Source organism: Salmo salar, chromosome ssa28 (genome assembly GCF_905237065.1).
Source record: "Salmo salar chromosome ssa28, Ssal_v3.1, whole genome shotgun sequence".
Lineage (NCBI taxonomy): Eukaryota > Metazoa > Chordata > Actinopteri > Salmoniformes > Salmonidae > Salmo > Salmo salar.
Window position 1 is genome coordinate 33,517,228 of NC_059469.1, and position 24,956 is coordinate 33,542,183.

The following is a 24,956-nucleotide window of genomic DNA, read 5'->3' on the forward strand; positions in this document are numbered from 1 at the left end:
AGTCACAGAGGATGCACAGAGTAACATGTACAATGTTGAAACTTTAGCAAGTATAGAATTGTCCAAGTGGTTTATATTTTAAAATTCAATATTTGTGCACAATTCATACTTAAAATATCAAAGGGACGCAAAAGCAACTAATTTCGTGGCTCGACCCTTGGGCTAACATGGTCAAGCAAATTCCTATTTTCCGAATGGCCTGAGGGAAGGAGTCATGCTTTTCAGCTTGTCAACTTTTATTAACCTTAGTACTGGGTTTTGCACTTTGATTTTTAAAGTCTTTGTGAAATTTCGATAATATGATTTCACTCTCTCTCTCTCTCTCTCTCTCTCTCTCTCTGTCTCTTTCTCTCCTCTCTCTCTCTCTCTCTCTCTCTGTCTCTCTCTCCCCTCTCTCTCTCTCTCTCTCTCTCTCTCTCTCTCTCTCTCTCCTCTCTCTCTCTATCCTCTCTCTCTCTCTCTCTCTCTCTCTCTCTCTCTCTCTCTCTCTCTCTCTCTCTCTCTCTCTCTCTCTCTCTCTCTCTCTCTCTCTCTCTCTCTCTCTCTCTCTCTCTCCCTCTCTCTCTCTCTCTCTCTCTCTCTCTCTCTCTCTCTCTCTCTCTCTCTCTCTCTCTCTCTCTCTCTCTCTCGGTCTCTCTCTCTGTCTCTCTCTCTCTCTCTCTCCCCGCCCTCTCTCTCTCTCTCTCTCCCCTCTCTCTCTCTTTTCTCTCTCTCTCTCTCTCTCTCTCGGTCTCTCTCTCTCTCTCTTCATTTTCTGTGACATATGTTCAACAACTTGTTACCGAGACGAAGACGTTGGTTTGTTAAACTGATTATTTCAGTTTTAATTCGATGACTTCTGTAATTGCATTTTCAACCACGTTTCTTGTGTGAATATCCTGACCTATCGAGCGGTGGCATTACAAGCAGTCAAACATGGTTGTGTATAACCTTGACTGTATTCCAAATGGCACCCCTCTATTCCCTATAAAGTGCACTACTTTTTTACCAGAACCTTATGGGCCCTGGTCAAAAGTAGTGCACTCAATAGAGAATAGGGTGCCATTTGGGACACTGATTGAGTCAGCTGAGATATTAATCTACAATATTTTTCTTATGAGAATCAGTGGACTGTAACAGTGTTATTAACGAGGTACACCAGTGCTTTCTATAATTTGAATCAAGCACAATGCAATGTTCACTGACTGTACAAAACATTAAGAAACACCTTCCTAATAATGAGTTGTAAAGGTGCACTATGCAGAAAATGCTCTGGCATTTCCAGGTTGTTAAAATTCTAAAAGTTTGCCTACTTTCAGTTTATATAACAAAACAAGCAAGTATCGTGTAGAGCCCTCAAAACTCAACTCTGGACCTCGAAGACAGTTCCACTGTGTTCTTTCATTGTTCCACTCTGATCAGGGACTGATTTATTCTGCAATTCATTATCAGGTAGAACAGAAAACCAGCAGGCTCCGGACCTTGTAGGGTAAGAGTTGAAGACGTTGTTTGAAGCTGGTGTACAAAACCGAAAGTAAAAGACGAACAAAATGTAACTTAAGAATGGGAACAATAGAAATGGCGCACATAGAACAAATCACCTCTTCTTGGACTTGCTTTCAATGAGAATGACAGATCTATAACTCCTTATTTCTATGTGAATTTGGTCAGGTCACCCAAAAAGTGACGTACTGCAGCATTAATATTCAGTCTGTATGAAGAAATCTTTGTTTTGATATGTCCAACAGTATATCCAGGGTCAGTATAATCCCTGCATGAAGCACGTCGGCTCCTGTCTCTCCTCTCTCTCCCCTGCGTGGGAGGAAGAAAAAAAACACTAAGGTGTCACAAGACAGTGGATAAACAACCATTGAAGGTGTCATCTTGGATTTCATGTATGGAAAACATGCTAGAATGCGATCAACACTAAATGCATTCAAGTTATTGCTGCCTTTGTGCTCTATCTCAGTTGGAAACCCAACTGGCGCATGCCAAGGCTATTTCTATGGGCATACTTGGCTATATCATACTTGGCTATATATCTGTACAGGACTAGTAAAACGTTTTTTTTTTACATTCAAATGTTTCTACTTCCTGTGGCTACGGCTATATATAGGCTAGTAGGCAAGATTGCATTGTCTGCATAATTAAATAATCCCTCGAAAAGCTATTGTTCTGACGGTGGACTGATTGCAGTGGTTGAAAAAAGTACTCAGTTGTCATACTTGAGTAAAAGTTCAAACTATTCATCGAATTCCTTATATTAAGCAGACCAGATGGCACGATATTCTTTCCCCCCCAAAAAATGGTTGAATTACGGACAGACAAGGGCACACTCCAACACTCAGACATCATTTACAAACACAGTATTTGTTTTAAGTGAGTCCGTCCAGATAAGAGGTAGTAGGGATGACGTCGTATTATATTGATTGTTGTGTCTCAATTGGGCATTATTTCTTTTCCGCCGACTTGGAAATTAGTACTTGTAAGAAAATGTATGTATTTTCTTTAGTAATGTAGTGAAGTAAAAGTAAAAGGTGACAGAAATATAAATAGTAAAGTAAAGTACAGATACCCCCAAAATGACTTAAATAGTACTTTAAAGTATTTTTACTTAACTACATTACACCACTGACTGATTGTATTATTTGGCATTAATATACTGGTTTTACACAACACCAACTTTGTATGCAAGCTGCGAGAGAGAGAGGGGACAGCAAAGTTAGGCTATAGGCCTACAGGACAGTTGTATATAAATACAAAATCTATTGGTTACTGATTAATATGCTGTTGCATCGAAAATTCGTTTTACAATCTGCAATGTTTGAATTTCCCACTTTAATTACTGAACAAGTAAATAAATACTTTATTGTTGCCAACCAGCATTCGAAATAGCAGCGTTACCACGCCATAGGCCTGTAGCTTTGTGAAACGTAAACGTTAGGCTTAACATGAGAAAATGACCCCAAAAAACGAATCATCATGTATCCATTAAATCAAAGCTATAGGCTACTACAAGCACTAGCACCACAACATAATCTGATAGCCTATTGATAGGCAGCCGCGTAGACGTCTCAATTTCAGAACCATGGACAGCGATCGGTAGTCTATACTTTGCAAGGGATCCCGGAGAAACTGCAGCACACCAGTGCAAAAGTTTGAAGCTTTGAGAAATGCCCTATGCATGAAGTGAATTTCCTGTTTCGTTTTTTTCTTGGCAAGAAATGGTTGAATCCTTCCCTCCCCCCTCTGACTGGGGCTCAGGATTATTAGTTTAAGCCTTCTAAAAATATCTCTTTGACTGTACGAGCCCCTGACAGCAGAAACATCTCACACATTCTGATAGCTTTATACTAACTATGGCTGTATGTTCCCCAGTCAGTCTGTCTGCAGCTAGAGAGAGGGTTGATGTTCTTAGCTTTCCATGTTATATTTGACCTTTCTGTACACCTACGACCATACTCATCAACCTGCCACGTCACTTAAAGTTTCCTCACCCTTAACGTGCTTAGCTCTATGTGTCTGCATGTGCTGGGTGGAGTCACATTTTTTGGGGAGACAAAGTGCACCTTTTGTTAATATGATACCTTACCGGTCAAGACTCCAAAATAGCAACATTCACAAGGGGGCAACAGAGGTTTTCTTGTTGTCTTCACGTTTGTTGTGAAAGCAAATAAGAGGTACCTCTTGTCTTGTTGTATAGAAAGTTATCTAAACTGTACTAGCTAGCTAGCCTTGTAGCCTCCCACATCTCCAAGTTGGCATATCCCTTGGCAAATATTCTTATACTTGCCGGTGTTACAACATTATCTCAGTTTGATTCTCTGCTTCAATGTATTCCTTCCCATAGAATGTTATCATTTTTGGTCACGAGAAAAGAAAAGCACACGTCTATCTGTTTTTAACGTTTCCAAATATCCTACAATAACTTTGTCACTTCTAAACAAACTACATTATGGGGGGATTCTAAAAAGGGTCTTGTTTGGTTTATTGTTTGAACAGTCGCTGAGATTATATTTATTTATCAATGCAAAATAGGTTAGCCTATAGCCTGTAGATCAGATCAAGGAATAATACGGGTCCGTTACAATTATCATGTGGCACGGGAGTATGTCAAATTTAGGAGCGCACTTCATGTCCTTTTGAGATATTACAACAACAAATAAGTTACTACAAACAAACAAAAAACTATTTTTTTTTTGTCCCACGGACATCATTGCACGCCAGATTGAACAGCAGAATATGTTCTGTCGTTTGTTTTTACCACTCTGCCTGACGCTCCATCCACAAAACCAGCTGTTTCCGCCTCATACGGATTCTATATTTAAAGAGGAGGATAAGGCTGCGTTTAGACAGGCAGCCCAATTCTGATATTTGGACCAATCACATCAGATCTTTTCACATCAGATCTTTTCAGAGCTGATCTGATTGGTCAAAATACCAGTTAGTGAAAATAAATATCAGAATTGGGATGCCTCTCTAAACACAGCCTAAGAGACTTGGATAAGCAAACGAAGGAAACATTTAATTACAGCGTTAAATCTTTAAACTGATGAGATGTTTTGCTGAGGACAATGATCCTGTCCAGATGTGGCTCGAAACACTTATAGAATAGGGTTGCAAAATTCCGGAAACTTTCTCCAGATTCCTGGGAATTTCTGGAGAAGTTGGGAATTTTTTTATAGTTTCTGGAATTTTGCAACCCCTAAGCACTTACTATTATAGTGAGGAAAAAACCCATCAAACCCCCATATCATTGCACCAATGAATCAGTCATAAATTCAACGTGTTATCCTTTGGTAACCCTTTTTATATGAATGTATACGTTTGTTATAGGTCTGCAGGTTATTGATATACAAGGGCTGTAAATACATTCAACTTCATTCAACACAACTTTATTTGCATGCTTATATACTGTAATGTATTCACACATGAGTTGTATAGTGTGGTTTTAAGCTGTAAGCATTCATACCAGCTTGCTGCTCCATCTAGCCTAACAACCCATATAAATACATAAATGCCTACAATACATCACACACAGGTGGCTCATATAAATTGTTGCCACCAATATATTAATTTTCTATGCTGCCCACCAACACCCACTTATACAGAAGAGCATTTCACACACACAGAGATGCCACTGTAGCTAACTGGGTGACTGAAGGCTTCATCCAACCAACAGGACTATTATTCAACCTGCACTCGTGTGCCTTTTTAAAAGTTGTCCCAAATGGCACCATATATACTATACAGTGCACTACTTTTGACCAGGGCCCATATGAATCTGGTGAAAAGCAGAGCACTACATAGGTAATATAGGGTGCCATTTGGGATGCAAACCTTTGTTAAGGGGCTCCAGATAAAGTGTCCTTGTTTTGTTTACACATTTGATAAGGAGAAAAGTCAATATCCAGTAAATAAATGAACATGGTACCCACCACACTGTGTGTGTGTGTGTGTGTGTGTGTGTGTGTGTGTGTGTGTGTGTGTGTGTGTGTGTGTGTGTGTAGTGTGTGTATGTGTATGTGTGTGTGTGTGTGTAGTGTGTGTAGTGTGTGTGTGTGTGTGTGTGTATGTGTGTTACTAGATGAATTGACATATCTCTGGCCCAGTAATGAGGGATCGGAGACAGAGAGGAATGTCTGTTCCCCCCTGGGCTCCATAACCTTATTGTTCCATGTTGTCTCCTCCTCTTCTGTTGACACACACACACACACACACACACACACACACACACACACACACACACACACACACACACACACACACACACACACACACACACACACACACACCACACACACACACACACACACACACACACACACACACTCACACACTACACACACCACACACTACACACACCACACACCACGCACACCACACCCATACACACATGCCACACACACCACACCCACATACACACATACCACACACACACCACACACACCACACACACACACACACACACACACACACACACACACACACACACACACACACACACACACACACACACACACACCACACACCACACACATACACACACACCACACACATACACACACACCACACACTACACACACACATACACTCACACACTACACACACCACACACGACACACACCACACACACCACACCCATACACACATGCCACACACACCACACCCACATACACACATACCACACACACACCACACGCACCACACACACCACACACCACACACACACACACACATACCACACACCACACACACCACACACACACATACACCACACACCACAGACACACACACACCACACACCACAGACACACACACCACATACCACACACACACATACACCACACACACCACAGACACACCACACACCACAGACACACACACACACACATACCACAGACACACACATTACTCCATCTCCTCCCTCACTTCTGTGAGGGGGACCAGATTGTCAACCTCTCTCTCCCGAAGGTCACACTGCCAGCCAAACCCCAGCCTCCTTTCCATATAATTGGATCATTTAGCATCATAGCATTGATTTATTGCTTTGTCTAAGGGTCAAAAGTGAGTTGAGCGAATGGACTTGTCACTGGTGATTGGTGTCCATTTCATCGGGCAACAGCCTACAGCAGTCTCTGGCCATTGATTAAACAGAGCTAATAACATCACCTAGCTGCTAGAAACCACCACAAGGCAAGTACACTCTAAATAATGCTGTGCTGTGGTCACTATTATTGAATTCCATTGGTGTAAACTGGGAAACCCCCTTATCCATCCATAGCTACTGTCTGTGTTACAGTGCACTATAAAGCAGTGCACTATAAAGCAGTGCACTATAAAGGGCACTATAAAGGGCACTATGAAGGCCACTATAAAGGGAATAGGGTGCCATTTGTGATGCAGGCATTGTCTTCTTCTCATGGGCTGTTGTTATTGTACAATTGGCTCATTGATCCCCTGTAACTATTCCGCAGGTCGATGCTGTAAATGAGAATGTGTTCTCAGTCAACTTACCTGGTAAAATAACGATATAAATAAATAAATGAAAATAAATAAATAGTAAGATGAGCTGAAGTGGGGCATTGAGATAAAGGGACTCATGCCATCCACTGTGAGTAGACTACTCATTCAGGAAGCAATGATGCAGCAGAATGGACTGGAGTTACTCATTCAGTCTCAAGTGTCTGGTCATCACACGTGTTAAGTCAGTCAGTGACTGGAGGAAGGAAGTAAGAGGAAGAAGGAAGTGACTGAAGGAACGAAGTGACCAGAGGAAGGACGCGACTGGAGGAAGTCAGAGTTATTTTTCTGCATGAAGTATAAAGACAATACCAGACTGACTGGAGGAAGTCAGAGTTATTTTTCTGCATGAAGTGACTAGAAGACGGAAGTGACCAGAGGAAGGAAGTGACTGGAGGAAGGAAGTAAGAGGAAGAAGGAAGTGACTGAAGGAAGGAAGTGACTGGAGGAAGGATGTGACTGGAGGAAGGAAGTGACTGGAGGACGGAAGTAAGAGGAAGAAGGAAGTGACTGAAGGAAGGATATGACTGGAGGAAGGATGTAAGAGGAAGGAAGTGACTGGAGGAAGGATGTAAGAGGAAGGAAGTGACTGGAGGAAGGAAGTGACTGGAGAAAAGAAGTGACTGGAGGAAGTGAGAGGTATTGTACTGCATGAAGTGACTAGATGACGGAAGTGACTTGAATAAGGAAGTGAATGGAGGAAGGAAGTGAGAGGAAGGAAGTGGCTGGAGGAAAGAAGTGACTGGAGGAAGGAAGTGAGAGGACGGAAGTGGCTTGGAAGAAGTGAGAGGTCTTGTACTGCATGCCAACACTTGTTGTGTCCTACACCCTATTTCCTATTTAGTGCATTACTTTGGACCCTATTGGTCCTGGTCAAAACAGGTACACTATATAGGGGATAGATTACCATTTGGGATGCTCCCACTGTGACAACCTGTTGACAACCTGTTCACAACCTGTTCACAACCTGTTCACAACCTGTTGACTCTGTAAAAATGTTTTTTGTGTTCTTTATTTTCTTTTTCAGGAACAGACACATTGGCCAAAGAACAAGGTTTCCAAGTAGGTGAGTTACTAACCAGATCCTAAAGGTTTATTTTTGCTGATAATTTAGTTATTTTTCTGGTCAGTGATTGATGTGCTATTATACTCTCCAGGCCTTGCAGCAGTTGCCATGGAAACCTGGCAGTCGTCATGTTTCTTTGTTCACCCATCTCTCTCTCTCTCTCTCTCTCTCTCTCTCTGCTCTCTGCTCTCTGCTCTCTCTCTGCTCTCTCTCTCTCTCTGCTCTCTCTCTCTCTCTCTGTCTCTCTCTCTCTCTCTCTCTCTCTCTCTCTCTCTCTCTCTCTGTGTGTGTGTGTGTTATTATGACACACTCTGCTAGGTCTGCACCCAACATCGCCTACAGATGTTATGTATTGAATTTTGAAAAGCCTCTTGGGAAGCTGAGAAGTTGGGCATGGTTTCAAGCCTCTCCTCTCTCTCTGTCTGTCTCTTTCTCTCTCTCTCTTTCTCTTTCTCTTTCTCTTCTCTTTCTCTTTCTCTTTCTCTCTCTCTCTTTCTCTATCTCCCCCTCTCTTTCTTTCTCTGCCTCTCTCTCTACCTGTTTCTCTGTCTGCCCTCCCTCTCTGCCTCTCTCCCTCTCTGCCTCTCGCTCTCTCTCTCTGCCTCTCTCTCTCTCTTTGCCTCTTTCTCTCTCTGCCTCTCTCTCTGCCTCTCTTTCTTGCTGCCTCTCTCTCTCCCTCTCTGCCTCTCTCCCTCTCTGCCTTACTCACTCTATCTGCCTCTCTCTCTCTCTCTCTCTGCCTCTCTCTCTGCCTCTCTCTCTGCCTCTCTCTCTCTGCCTCTTTCTCTCTCTCTCTCTCTGCCTCTCTCCCTCTCTGCCTCTCTCTCCCTCTCTCTGCCTCTCTCTCCCTCTCTCTCCCTCTCTCCCTCTCTGCCTCTCTCTCTCTCCCTCTTTCTCTCTCCCACTCTGCCTCTCTCTCCCTCTCTCTCGCTCTCTCTCTCCCTCTCTTTGCCGCTCTCTCTCTCTCCTCTCTCTCTCTCTCTCCCTCTCTCTCTGCCTCTCTCTTCCTCTCTCTCTCGCTCCCTCTCTCTTCCTCTCTCTCTCTCTCTCTCTCTCTCTCTCTCTCTCTCTCACCCTCTGCCTGTCCCTCTCTCTCTCTGCCTCTCTCTCCCTCTCTCTCTCTGCCTCTCTCTCCCTTTCACTCCCTTTCTCTCTCTGCCTCTCTCGCCCTCTCTTGCCCTCTCTCCCTCCCTCTCTGCCTCTCTCTCTCCCACTCGCTCTCGCTCTCTCCCTCTCTTTCTCCCTCTCTGCCTCGCTCTCCCTCTTTCTCTCTCTCTCCCTCTCTCCCTCTCTGCCTCCCCCCTCTCTCTCTCTCTCTCTCTCTCTTTCTCACTCACTCACTCACTCACTCACTCACTCACTCCCACTCACTCACTCCCTCTCTCTCTCTTGCCCTCTCTCTCTTTCTTTCTCTCTTCAGGGGTTAAAAAGCTTCTCTCATTAGTATCATTACTCCCTGAGATAATATGTCTCCCCTCTCCCTACTACAGTATAATCCAGCACTAACACTAAATGGTATACTGTAGCTCACACACCATCCTTTCAATAACCAAATTACTGCCACCTGTGGTTTTAGATTCTGTAAATGAAAATTACAGGCTTGTTAGTACACAGAATGATGTATGTGTTTTAAGTGGGGCTGCGCCTTAAATTATGAATACATTTTTTTGCTTTGCCTGCCTCTGTACATTTTTCAACATCCTATATCCCTGCGTCACTTTTTAAACATGAATTTAAAAAGACAAACAAAACAGGTGAGTTTAAAAAGAAATGTGGAATCTGATTTAGATATGTTTAAGTGGTTTTCTCTCTTTCAAAAGTAGAGCTCTCCCTTGAATATAGTTCTTCTCTGCATGAATATTTGTCGTCCAGAATCACTTACGGTGTGATCAACGTGACTGGAATGGAAATGGATTCCCGATGGCACTGACAGCTTCCACAGAGAAGGAGAGGAGAGGGGGGTGAGGAGGGTGGGAGGGAGGGAGGAAAAATCTCACATTTCAAAAAGTAAATATAAAGGGCAAAGCATCTCCCAGTACTAACCAGTTCTCTGACATTTTCTGTGTCAACTTGATTTGCCAGAACACTGCAAAATTGCATCGGATACAGGGTGGGAAAATTAACACCTGCCAACTGCCAAACGGAATTTGGCAAAAAAGAAACAGATTTTATAGGGCCCTACTTAATGTAGCATGTTGCAGCACATAGCCAGGGTCAGCAAGCCAGTTCAGTACTATTTATGTTTTATTGAACAATATACCACATTACTTCTTACTAGTAGTACATGCTCCTCTGTTTGTTGTTGTTGCTGTTTTTGTTTTGGTTGTTGTTGTTGTTGTTGTTGATGTTTAATTATGTCAAAAAAATATATATTAGCTGGTAAAAAAATCTGAGTGGCTGGTAGATCTGGTAGATCACTGGTAGATCTGGTAGATCACTGGTAGATCTGGTAGATCTGGCTGGTAGATCTGGTAGATCTGGCTGGTAGATCTGGTAGAGATCTGGTAGAGATCTGGTAGATCTGGTAGATCGCTGGTAGATCTGGAAGATCTGGCTGGTAGATCTGGTATATCTGGTAGATATCTGGTAGATCTGGCTGGTAGATCTGGTAGAGATCTGGTAGATCGCTGGTAGATCTGGAAGATCTGGCTGGTAGATCTGGTATATCTGGTAGATATCTGGTAGATCTGGCTGGTAGATCACTGGTAGATCTGGTAGATCTGGCTGGTAGATCACATGTACTCATGTCTAGCTGGTTTGCGGTTCAATTATGTTTTTGTACATATATTTATCTTGCTGTCACTTTTGTTAAAAGTTTCCCTTAAAAAAAAAATGTTTTTAAAGAGTTTGGTTGGTGCAACCAGGTACTTCATATTGGCAAAAGGAAGACCAAGGACGAATTGCATAGCTTTTTCTGCTTCCTGCTTTCTAAATTTATATTAATAATTTGTATAATAACCATACCTAAATCATTATTTTTTTACCAGATATATACAATGTAGCCATGTCAATTACTATTTAACGTTTGTCTCTCTCGCTCAGTAAAGCCATCAGTACATCCTAACACACTTAGCAGTCGTTTCCTTGAGATGGCCACAGATGAGATGAGGTGTCAGGTGAGGTTTCTGATGAGGTGTCTGATGAGGTGTCTGATGAGGTGTCTGATGAGGTGTCTGATGGTGAGGTGTCTGATGAGGTGTCTGATGAGGTGTTTGATGAGGTGTATGATGATGAGGTGTCTGATGAGGTGTCAGATGAGGTTTCTGATGAGGTGTCTGATAATGAGGTGTCTGATGAGGTGTCTGATGAGGTGTCTGATGAGGTATCTGATGAGGTGTCTGATGATGAGGTGTCTGATAAGGTATCTGATGATGAGGTATCTGATGATGAGGTGTCTGATGAGGTGTCTGATGAGGTGTCTGATGATGAGGTATCTGAGGTATCTGATGAGGTGTCTGATGAGGTATCTGATGAGGTGTCTGATGAGGTTTCTGATGAGGTGTCTGAGGTATCTGATGAGGTGTCTGATGAGGTGTCTGATGAGGTATCTGATGAGGTGTCTGATGAGGTATCTGATGAGGTTTCTGATGAGGTGTCTGAGGAGGTATCTGATGAGGTGTCTGATGAGGTTTCTGATGAGGTGTCTGATGAGGTGTCTGCAGACCAGCAGTAATTTAATCTTTCCTTGGCACTGGTTGCGTCCCAAATGGCACCCAATTCCCCATATAGTGCAATAACTGTCAAAAGTAGTGCACTATATAGGGAGTAGGATGCCATTTGGGACTGAACCGCTGCCTCACTAACAGTCTCTCTGCACGGAGGAAGATACATTTTTCAGCGGCTTTGATACAGATGAACACCTTGATAAATCTGTCATATTCTGTGGTTGGAAAAAACTTCACATCATCTAAACCAACTGAAGTGTATATGCAGTCGATTTGGATCCGATCAATTATTGCACGAGGAATCATTTACACTTACTGCACAGTGAGTCATTTACACTTACCGCACGATGAAGAATTTACACTTACTGCACAGGGAATCATTTACACTTACTGCATAATGAATCATTTACACTTACTGCATGATGAATCATTTACACTTACTGCACGATGAATCATTTACACTTACCGCACGATGAATCATTTACACTTACTGCACAGTGAGTCATTTACACTTACCGCACGATGAATAATTTACACTTACCGCACGATGAATAATTTACACTTACTGCAAGATGAATCATTCACACTTACTGCATAATGAATCATGCATACTAACTGCACAATGAATCATGCATACTTACTGCACAATGAGTCATACACACTTGGGGGGGGGGGGGCTTTCTTCAAACCATAGTCACAATGCATCATGTGACCTAGACCTATATGTTTTGATAAGGTTTGTATCACAACTAAAGTGGCCAAATAGTTTACCATAATAGGCCAAGGACTCCTGGAACACAGTTGGAGTGCCAATAGCCTACAGAGCCTAGTGAAACATGACCCCTGGAACATGGTTGGAGTGCCAATAGCCTACAGAGCCTAGGGAAACATGACCCCTGGAACACAGTTGGAGTGTCAATAGCCTACAGAGCCTAGGGAAACATGTGTTCTTATAAGCACAGTCGTGTAATCATGTGTAAAAACAGAGTTTTCAATGGCCAGTGGTCACTTTTTAAAAGAGGATCCCAGCTTTCTCGTGCTGTTATATTTGTTGTTAAATTCTCAAAATGAAGCACATTAATCCACTTTACAACCTGTGTAGCTAACCTGGCATATTACAAATGTGACCAAGGGAAGGATTTCCTCCATTTGACTCCACTACATTCAAGTGCTTGTCAAATAGTGAATGAGAGACTGATGAAGTGTGTGCAGCCTGCGTAAGAAACAGAGCAGAGCTCATGTCTTTCATGAGATTTTATTCAAATCATCATTAGAGTTACATCATGCAGCCTTAGAATGTATTTAAAATCTAAACATATAGCCTAACATTTGTATCACAACTAAAGTTGCATAAATAACTCTAAATGAAGCATGTAGGAGAACCTGTTTCAAGTTACCACTTTGCTAACAGCTCAACACAGAATAGCCGCATGTGCGCAATCCCTCTGAAATGTTTTGGGAAAAATATCCTTTCTATTTTATTCAGCTATGTTCAATTGTATTCTTCTACCTATAAAATAATATCAAATAATGCCACAGGAATTATAAGCAAATCTTGTCTGCTTAATGAACTACAGTAGTGTAGCCCACAGCCATATGGCATAGTCAGATCAGGACCTAACATAAGGACAACTCAGAATATGCTATTCTGTTCTTCTGAAACAGACTATGTTTTCTTCATATCATAATGTTTATTTAGACCTGACTAAAATAAATAATGAATTTATTGTGATGCTGTAGGCTATATTAAATGGATTTATTAGACTTATTAAAATGTAGAGTGCCTGGATTGTAGGCTATGTGTAGAAGCTCAGAGATGCTAAACATATTTACGGTAATTAACGCTAAATTACCATGAGACCGGCAGTTATTTGCATGACAGTTACCGGCTGACAAAAATGTCATCACCGCCACAGCCCTACTCTCCATTAGCACTTAGAGTGTCACAACCATTTTTCCTCTGTCCAAGGTCTTGGCCGACCTCTTTAGACTGGTTTTAAAGGCCGTTTGGGAAGCATTTGGATGGGCTGGAGTGAGGAAGGCAGTGGAGCTGGCTGGTAGCGTTGCTTAGGAGCCCTGTCACTCTGATATCTTCCCGTTAGGATTTCTTTCATTTCCCTCAAGGTTCCTCAATGTAGATAAACAACCACACTGCTATGATTGTCTTAAAATATACTTGTTGTTGGATGCATTCTAACAAAAATATGATAATAAAAAAACGTAAAAAAATATAACGTAACGTAATACGATCATTTAGCAGACGTTTTGAATCCAAGGCGACTTACAGAACTGTCAACATTGACAGTAAATATTTCCCATGTTGGAATCAAATCTACAATCCACCATTCTCTAAAGCCCAATGCACTGAGCCACTGGAACCAAATGATCAAACCGCAGCGTCGTTCATGGTCCACCCTACTGTGAGCCACTGATAGAGACATTCCTGCTGCTCATTGTACATCATGATAAGTTACTAGTAAAGGAGGCATGACAGGTGTGGGGTTTTTATCCCTCTGATGATCAAAGAGAGGCTCAATAGAGAGTTGTGTTAGTCTCCAGGGTTATCCATTCTGTGCAGATACTGTCAAATGGCACCCTATTCCCTACATAGTGCAGTACTTTTGACCAAGGTCCATAGGGATCTGGTTAAAAGTAGTGCACTACTGTCTATAGGGAACAGTGTGCCATTTGGGATGTAGCCAGAGCCTGCTTCATGTATAACACCACCTAGCCTATCCCCACTCCTCATTTGGGTCCAGTATTGGGACTTGTTCTCTTTACTATTTATACTGTGGGAATAATATTGGTTTATCTGTTAATAAAACTTGTAATATTCATCTGTATGAGGACGACACTGTTACAGCGCATTCGGAATGTACTCAGACCCCTTGACTTTTTCCACATTTTGTTACGTTACAGCCTTATTCTAAAATTGATTAAATAGTTTTTTCCCTCATCAATCTATGTACACACAATACCCCATAATGACAAAGAGAAAACAGGTTTTTAGAATTTTTGGGGCGAATCTATATTAAAGACAAACCTGAAATATCACATTTACATAAGTATTCAGACCCTTTACTCAGAACTTTGTTGATGCACCTTTGGCAGCAATTACAGCCATGAGTCTTCTTGAGTATGATGCTACAAGCTTGGCACACCTGTATTTGGGGAGTTTCTCCCATTCCTATCTGCAGATCCTCTCAAGCTCTGTCAAGTCGGATGGGAAGCGATCCTGCACAGCTATTTTCAGGTCTCTCCAGAGATGTTCGATCGGGTTCAAGTCCAGGCTCTGGCTGGGCCACTCAAGGACATTCAGAGACTTGTCCCGAAACCACTCCCGCATTGTCTTGGCTGTGTGCTTAGGGTCTTTGTCCTGTTGGAAGGTGAACCTTTGCCCCAGTCTGAGGTCCTGAGTGCTCTGGAGTAGGTTTTCATCAAGGATCTCTCTGTACTTTGCTCTGTTCATATTTCCCTCGATCCTGACTAGTCTCCCAGTCCTGCCGCAGAAAAACATCCCTACAGCATGATGCTGCCACCACCATGCTTCACCGTAGGGATAGTGCCAGGTTTCCTCCAGATGTGACGCTTCACATTCAGCCATTTTTGGTTTCAACAGACGAGTGAATCTTGTTTCTCATGGTGTAAGAGTCATCAGGAGCCTTTTGGCAAACTCCAACCAGGCTGTGATGTGTATTTACTGATGAGTGTCTTCCGGCTGGCCACTCTACCATAAAGGCCTGATTGGTGGAGTGCTGCAGAGATTGTTGTCCTTTTGGAAGGTTCTCCCATCTCAACAGATTCTAGACCTCTGTCAAAGTGACCGTAGGGTTCTTGCTCAACTCCTTGACGAAGGCCCTTCTCCCTCGATTGCTCAGTTTGGCTGGGAGGCCAACTCCAGGAAGTGTCTTGGTGTTTCCAAACGTCTTCCATTTAAGAATAATGGAGGCCTCTGTGTTCTTGGGGACATTCAATGCTGCAGAAATGTTTTGGTACCCTTCCCCAGGTCTGTGCCTCGACACAATTCTGTATCGGAGCTCTATGGACAATTCATTCAACCTCATGGCTTGGTTTTTGCTCTAACATGCACTGTTAACTGTGGAACCTTATATAGACAGGTATGTGCCTTTCCAAATCATGTACAATCAATTGAATTTACCATTTTAGAATAAGGCTGTGACGCAACAAAATGTGGAAAAAGTCAAGGGGTCTGAATATTTCTGAAGGGACTGTATGTACACCATTGCCCCAACTGTTGACCTAGCTATGTTAGATCTACACTCTGACCTTGTTGTCTTATAGAAAGCCCTCGTTGGTTTAAAACGTGTACTTAATGTCGGAAAGACTCAATATATATTGTTCTCTCATTCTCGCAAAAATGTTTCAGATGGACTACATAACGGATGGACTACATATCCCATCGAAGAACATTGATCAATCACTCCTGTGAACCCTCACTGAGTGAAATGACTGAAATGGGCCCTTATATCAACCAGCAAAGCTGTAGTGGTGTGTTAATTTGGCTAATGTAGCAGAATCTTGTTATTTCAACAAAGTGGTGAAGCAATCATATCCTTTCTCCACAGATGGATGACATTGCAGAGATTTCCTGGAGGGCTCAGAGCCTGCCCAAGGTGAACAAGAAGAGACAACGAGTGCTGGTCTTCACTCAGGGCAAGGATGATATTGTGGCCACTATCGGTAGGCAAACAAACACATTTTTCTAAAACACATTTTGGTTCTTAAAGCCTACAGGTATGATGCTGTTATAACACATTGTAAGACTTGTCTAATCAGTTATAACCATCTCATAATAATCCTAACTAAATACCAGCCGTATTCTATTTTTAGGTTGCTTCCCTAATCGTCCCTCTCCATTCTCTCCTTCACTGTAGGGAATTTATAGCCTCGTACAACCATCCTGATCTTGCGAGCGTAAATGGCCGCTGTAAGGCATCTCTGCCCTTGACTCCAACCCCATATCTCACAATTTCAGAACATTGCCTTAAATACATGATGACAGATGACTGCTGTTTACTAGTCGCTGAATCGCAACAACATTTACTTTCATGTTTAACTTGACAGTTGACACTGAATGTTTACAGAGAGTCTGTGATAAACTCTACTGTCATTTAACGTGTAGTTAGTCATGTTTACCTTGAAAGTCTTTTAATGTGCCCCAAATGGCACCCTATTTCCTATATAGTGCACTACTTTTAACCAGGCTCTGGTCAAAGGAAGTGCACTATAAAGAGAATAGGATGCCCTTTGTGACACGGCCTTTGTGATAAGCTATTCTGACATTCAAAGAATCAGAGAGGTTAGAAGGGATCACGAGCTGGCATTGATTTGTGAAGTCTACTTTTTTTTTGCGCTCTTAGGCTGATTCCAGAAAGTCCTTAGCATTTTAAAAGTGTCAACTCTTTCTTTTTCACACCTCTCTCCTTTTTCCCCCCATTAGGCTACAGTACAGTATAACTGCTATCCTGGCATATTTGTATACCTGTGTTAGTGGACATTAAAAGGGAGGTGTCATCGTAACAGAACAGAGCAGGGCGTAGGGGTTGCAGCGCTGCCTGAGGTAAAGCTATGTGGGGAGAGATGATGGTTTCTGATTACAGCCTTTGTTTGGAGCCACGGGGTGTCTCTCCTCATTGCCCTTGCAGTTCAGACTACTGACACGATGTGCACAGGAGAAACACACACAGTCACCTACACACACTAAAACACACCTACACACACACACAGAGTGCACGGCGGAGGTGGGGGGGAAGATAGCCTCAGTTCAAGACTGGAACATATCCCTCGTCTCAGAGGACTGTAGGCAGGAGAAACATAGCAGTACTGGAGCTGGTAGTATACTACCCCTAGAAACAGATATAATCTGAAGGTTACAGTACTACTACCCCTAGAAACAGACATAATCTGAAGGTTACAGTACTACTACCACTAGAAACAGATATAATCTGAAGGTTACAGTACTACTACCCCTTAGAAACAGACATAATCTGAAGGCCACAGTACTACTACCACTAGAAACAGATATAATCTGAAGGTCACAGTACTACTACCCCTAGAAACATATATATTCTGAAGGTTACAGTACTACTACCACTAGAAACAGATATAATCTGAAGGTTACAGTACTACTACCCCTAGAAACATATATATTCTGAAGGTTACAGTACTACTACCACTAGAAACAGATATAATCTGAAGGTTACAGTACTACTACCCCTTAGAAACAGATATAATCTGAAGGTTACAGTACTACTACCCCTAGAAACAGATATAATCTGAAGGTTACAGTACTACTACCCCTTAGAAACAGATATAATCTGAAGGTTACAGTACTACTACCCCTAGAAACAGACATAATCTGAAGGTTACAGTACTACTACCCCTTAGAAACAGATATAATCTGAAGGTTACAGTACTACTACCCCTTAGAAACAGATATAATCTGAAGGCTACAGTACTACTACCCCTAGAAACAGACATAATCTGAAGGTTACAGTACTACTACCACTAGAAACAGATATAATCTGAAGGCCACAGTACTACTACCACTAGAAACAGATATAATCTGAAGGTTACAGTACTACTACCACTAGAAACAGATATAATCTGAAGGTTACAGTACTACTACCCCTTAGAAACAGATATAATCTGAAGGTTACAGTACTACTACCCCTTAGAAACAGATATAATCTGAAGGCCACAGTACTACTACCCCTTAGAAACAGATATAATCTGAAGGCTACAGTACTACTACCCCTAGAAACAGATATAATCTGAAGGTTACAGTACTACTACCCCTTAGAAACAGATATAATCTGAAGGCTACAGTACTACTACCCCTAGAAACAGATATAATCTGAAGGTTACAGTACTACTACCCCTAGAAACAGACATAATCTGAAGGTTACAGTACTACTACCACTAGAAACAGATATAATCTGAAGGTTACAGTACTACTACCCTTAGAAACAGATATGATCTGTTTCATCCTCAACTCCAGACTGAGGATTAAACACATACCTTCCCATCTGTCCGCAAACTGAATTTGTCATAATGTAGTATTAGGCTAATATTTCTTATTGAAAATATGTATAACGTTGTTGTTAAATCATATGTCATAAAGGGTGTTCTTAACCAATGTTACAGTGTAAATGTATTCACATTCCTTTAAAACTTGCATTGCTGTTTGCGTGCGTGTGTGTGTGTGTGTGTGTGTGTGTGTGTGTGTGTGTGTGTGTGTGTGTGTGTGTGTGTGTGTGTGTGTGTGTGTGCGTGCGTGCGTGCGTGCGTGCGTGCGTGCGTGCGTGCGTGTGAGTGTGTGTGTGTGTTCAGCAGAGCCAAATAAATGTCAATGTAAAAAGATAATTAAAGATGTTCATTTCCCAGAGGCGGGACTCTAATAAACTTGTTCGTAATTTGTCCCCCTGTCAGGATTTGATCATTTGCCAGCCTCTGAACGTCACATTAAACCATTTTACAGTGATTAAGGACAGAGGAAAAAAGTGAATCCCCTTCCCCTGTGGTATCATTGCCAGAATAAAGAGATGTTATTGTAACTGCCACAGCCAGTCTAGCCAGTGAGACAGCCACACTCTGAAAATGCTGGGTTAAAAACAACCCAATTTGGGTAAATATTGGACAGAACACAATGTTGGGTTATTTTAACCAAGCCAGTTGGGTCACTTAGTTTGGTTGTCAGGTTATTGAGCAATAACCCACCGGTTCAGATCAGAAGACTGGAGGTGTGGCTTAGTGGGGGCGTGGCATGCAATTAGTTATTTTTGGTCACCCGTGAAAGTAAATTATATTCTGGTTAATCTATTGTGTTATATTGTCACCACATGTTAAGATTAAGCACTGACTCTTTGGTAGCTTACACAACAATATGAGTGCTTAAGTGCCTATGCATATCCCAATGTTGGGATATAACTACTCTGTTATAATATTTAAATAATTATATTTGAATATGTAATGTGTAAAAATATTTAAGGAAAATTTAAAATTTGCAGTGTACAAACTTAACATGAACAGGAATGGCGTTTAATCTCATGGTTGGCCAAAAACAACTATCTTAAAGCCATGCCCCCAATAGGCCATGCCTCCTGAAAGTAACCTGATTACCCAAACATGAGTTCATTTAACAATCAGTTCTTTTTTTTATTCACTTTCATGCTGGGTTGACCCACCAGCTGGGTCTTTTTAAATGTAATCCATAGGTTATTTTCAGGAGGCATGGTCTATTAGAGCTGTCCACTATTTAGTTGTTTTTAACCCAGCATTTATTTTAGTGCACTGACACTGCTGGACTACACTGGACCTTTGCTTATACACCCATTAAAGCACTAATGAAGATCACTGTGCCCTGAACCTTAACGGTGAGGTAATAAATGATGATTGAGCAGAGAGAGCGCTGTTGCTCTAATCACTGACAAGGACCAGATAGATAAAGCCTGACGTGGCTCACTCTGGCCGCATCCCAAATAGCACCCTATTCCCTTTATAGTGCACTAGGACCCATAGGGATCTGGTCAAAAGTAGTGCAGTGTAAAGGGAACATGGTGCCATGTGGGACGTACCCATAGAGATGTATAGAGGACTTACATGCCCAAAAGCCTGTTTTAGCATGGGCACCGCTGTTGAGGACTTTAACCATTTTGAAGTAGTCAACTGCATGGGACTTATTATGGGTTAAGGAAGGATCACATCATTCCATCCAGGTCATCAGGAGGGATCAGCCAATGAATTGTACTTATGAGCAAATATTTCATAACTGCAGGTGGCAGGTGGCATAACTGCAGGTGGTATATATACATATATATATATATATATATATATATATATATATATATATATATATATATATATACATATAATAAAGAAAACAGGAGAAATAAGAGACTCAGCTATATACAGGGTCGTGTCCCCCCCGTCCCCCCCGGGATTTCCGCCCCTGTATACAGGGTCAGTGGAGTTTTTGAGGTAGATATGCCCATGTATGTAGGGATTAGGAGAAAGTGACTGGTAACAGGATCCATAATAATAATAATAATAATAATAGTAAACAGTAGTAGGTGAATATACATGTAAGCAGGGCTGAACAGTGACTGGTAGCAGGAATATATATAAATACTGTGGTAATATACTAGGCTCCCGAGTGGCACAGCGGTCTAAGGCACTGCATCTCAGTGCTACAGGCATCACTACAGAATCTGGTTCAATTCCAGGCTGTATCACAACTGGCTGTAATTGGAAGTCCCATTGGGTGGTGCACAATTGGCCCAGTGTTTTTAGGGTTATGGCCGTGGTAGGCCGTCGTTGTAAATAAGAATTTGTTCTTAACAGACTTGCCTAGTTAAATGAAGTACTAATGCTGATATATACAGGAGCTATAGAGCAGAAGCTGGGATGTTTGACACTATATGAACACTGTTGAATCTGCTGTCATAAAATAGTCTTTCTTAAATCAATGTATTTTCAGTTAAATACATCAGGTACTGTATTATCATAGAAGAAGTGCTTCTGATCTATGATCAGGTCCCCCCCTGTCCATGTAAACATATTCATTATGAGTTATCAAGGGGAAACTGATCCTAGATCAGCACTCTGTGATGCTTAATGAAGACGGGCCCTGTTTGCATTTCATATTCCAGCAAGTGATGTAATCAATTAGCAGCTGACTCTGTGAGAGTGACCTCTGCTCTGGTCCTTAACATCTCCTATCAGTGATTTCTCTCATCGCTCATCTCAAAGGGATCTTTGTCTCGTCTGCGGCAATGATCTTTTGGCGTGTGGTTACACTACAGTAATTACAGTCATATGTTTTAGTTTTTTTGTGAAATAAAGATGCTGGGTTATGATACAGAAACAGATTGAATGTCAACTTCTCTGCCTGCTAATCCGACGTGTTTGCCAAGAAAGTGGTAATGTTGTTTTCTCTCTCTGAGACACAGTTTGGAAGTGTTCCAGAATTTTTTTATTATTATTCATTGTGCAAGTGTCTCACACTCTCTCACAGAAGAGCTGAATGTTGTATTTTAACTCTGCAGTACGGTTGAGCGCATACCACGGAGAAAAACACACATTAGTCATTTTGAATGTCTGACAAGCTTCCCGTTTATTATGACAGGGGTTCCCAAAGTTTATCACTCAGGCCCCCCTTCTATCACTGTGACGTCTTTTTCTATGGGCACAAGTTCTGTTCATGACACAAACTGTTCACACCACTCTTGTTGGTGGATAGAACACACTGCGTGTTTAAAGCTGATTTCCTGTAATTCTACCCATTTTGTCAAGCGGTGCAGAGAAATGTTTGCTGTTTTAAAGCTAATTTCCTGCAATTCTATACATTTTGCCATGTCTAAAGTGTATTCGTGTGATATCTGAGTGACTCGAACATTACAACAAAATCTATGGGCTAAAAACGTTAGCTGACATGGGCTAGTTGATCTGGACATTTCTGACAAGTTATAAATATCTCTCTAAGGTTTGTAATGACTGACAGGACAAGAGGAACTGATGATGCACTACCTAATTTTCGAAATTGCCCCTCGTGCATTCTACTATTAAAAACGTTCAAGAGTAAGTTGAAAGCCCGACTGAGTGTTCCGCACCCCACCGTTTGGGAAGCACTGTATTATGATGTGACCACCCGAGCCACTGCCTGTTCACCCCGCTACCATCCAGAAGGCGAGGTCAGTACAGGTACATCAAAGCTGAGAACGAGAGACTGAAAAACAGCTTCTATCTCAAGGCCATCAGACTGTTAAACAGCCATCACTAACACAGAGAGGCTGCTGCCTACACACAGATTTTAAAGCACTTGGCCACTTTAAAATAAATAGATCACTAGTCACTTTAATAATGCCACTTTAATAATGTTTACATATCTTGCATTACTCATCTCATACACTATACTTCATACCATCTATTGCATCTTGCCTATGCCGCTCGGTCATTGCTCATCCATATATTTATCTCAAATCAAATCAAATGTATTTGTCACATACACATGGTTAGCAGATGTTAATGCAAGTGTAGCGAAATGCTTGTGCTTCTAGTTCCGACCATGCAGTAATATCTAACAAGTAATATAACCTAACAATTCCACAACAACTACCTTATACACACAAGTGTAAAGGAATGAGATATGAGATGAGTAATGTAGGGTATGAGAACATTATATAAAGTGGCATTGTTTAAAGTGGCTAGTGATACATTTAATTACATCAAGATGGCAAGATGCAGTAGATGGTATAGCGTACAGTATATACATATGGGATGAGTAATGTAGGGTATGTAAACATTATATAAAGTGGCTAGTAATAAATTGATTACATACATTTTTCCATTATTAAAGTGGCTGGAGTTGAGCCAGTATGTTGGCAGCAGCCACTCAATGTTAGTGATGGCTGTTTAACAGTCTGATGGCCTTGAGATAGAAGCTGTTCAGTCTCTCGGTCCCCGCTTTGATGCACCTGTACTGACCTCGCCTTCTGGATGATAGCGGGGTGAACAGACACCTGGTGATGCGTTGTGCAGTCCTCACTACCCTCTGGAGAGCCTTCCGGTTATGGGCGGAGCAGCTGCCGTACCAGGCGGTGATACAGCCCGACAGGATGCTCTCGATTGTGCATCTGTAAAAGTTTGTAAGTGTTTTTGGTGACAAGCCGAAATTCTTCAGCCTCCTGAGGTTGAAGAGGCGCCTTTTTAAAAATCCCCGGCTACAATAAATGCAGCGTCAGGATATGTGGTTTCCAATTTACACTGAGTCCAATGAAGTTCTTTCAGGGCCGTCGATGTGTCTGCTTGGGGGGGAATATACACGACTGTATTATGATCGAAGAGAATTCTCTTGGTAGATAATGCGGTCAGCATTTGATAGTGAGTCAGGTGAACAAAAGGACTTGAGTTCCTGTATGTTGTTATGATCACATATTCTTATTCCATTCCTTACTTAGATTTGTGTGTATTAGGTTGTTGTTGTGGAATTGATAGATATTGCAATACTGTCGGAACTAGAAGCACAAGCATTTCGCTACACTCACATTAACATCTGCTAACCATGTGTATGTGACCAATAACGTTTGATTTGATTTGGTTTGACCTCTCCCTGTTGGTCTAGTGGTTAAGATTCAGAGCTCTCACTGCCGCGGCCCGGGTTCGATTCCTGGTCAGAGAGTGAATAGCTTTATGTGGCGCAGCGGTCTAAGGCACTGCATCTCAGTGCTAGAGGTGTCACTACAGACCCTGGTTCAATTCCAGGCTGTATCACAACTGACTGTGATTGGGAGTCCCATAGGGTTAAGGATTGGCTGGGGTAGGCCGTCATTGTGAATAAGAATTTGTTCTTAACTGACTTGCCTAGTTAATAAAGGACACCATTTTTTTCTGTTACTGATTAAACTGTCATTGTTGAATTAGCCTATGTAGTGGAATGTATTAGTAGTGTTGACTTACAGTACACTGTTCTGCCAAAGCATGCATTAAAACTTTTACCTGATGTCTGTCACAATACATTGATTTCTAATATCATGATGTACTCACCATCCAGTAGGCTAAATATCCAAGGTATAAATATCTTTATTTTTTGCATAACAGTAGCCTATATTTATCTCAAGTTAATGGTGTGAAAAATAATAGTTAACAAAGTACTTAATCTGTGCAAAATGCCAAAGTGAGTCGCTGTGTACAAAGAATTCCTTGAGTGAATGATTAGCAAACCGTTCAAGCCTAGTTCATTAGAGAGTTGCCGAGGTCAAAGAGAACAAAAGTCAGACAATTGCAAATGGTTAGCAAGGATGTATTTCATTCTAAAATCAAATCCCTGTTTGTTTCTTTCTTGAATCAATGCTACAGGTTAAGTTGTTAGCGACTGTAACACTTTAGTCAACCCCCCACACAGCAAGCTAACCAGGCACATTGTTGAATCAATTTACAAATTCACCATATCATCAGTATTTTTGAATTCTATTGCTTGAAGTATTCTGGCTAACACCTAGCTCTCCAAGTCCTCCTGACTTCAGAGTCTGGAATAGCTCTCTGATGGGGCCGGCACAATGCGTCGATAATGAAGGAGGGGCTGTGCTTTTACTGGTTGGCTCTCCTCTGTGTCTTTTTCACTCAAACACAGCCCTCGAGCGCTGCCCCCCCCCCCATCCAATACAACGGTTAGAACATTTGAGAGAACCAATCAAACCCCTCGC

At 41.8% G+C, this 24,956-nt stretch overlaps 1 long non-coding RNA gene across 1 annotated transcript in view; it reads left to right on the forward strand.

The window, feature by feature from the left end:
• The window catches only part of LOC106589881 (uncharacterized), a 165,361-nt gene that overhangs the window by 131,882 nt on the left and 8,523 nt on the right, over nt 1-24,956 (forward strand). Inside the window, exons 2-3 of the long non-coding RNA XR_001324965.2 lie at nt 8,030-8,068; nt 16,320-16,434. This is a non-coding gene — a long non-coding RNA (uncharacterized lncRNA). The remainder of the gene's footprint in view (nt 1-8,029; nt 8,069-16,319; nt 16,435-24,956) is intronic.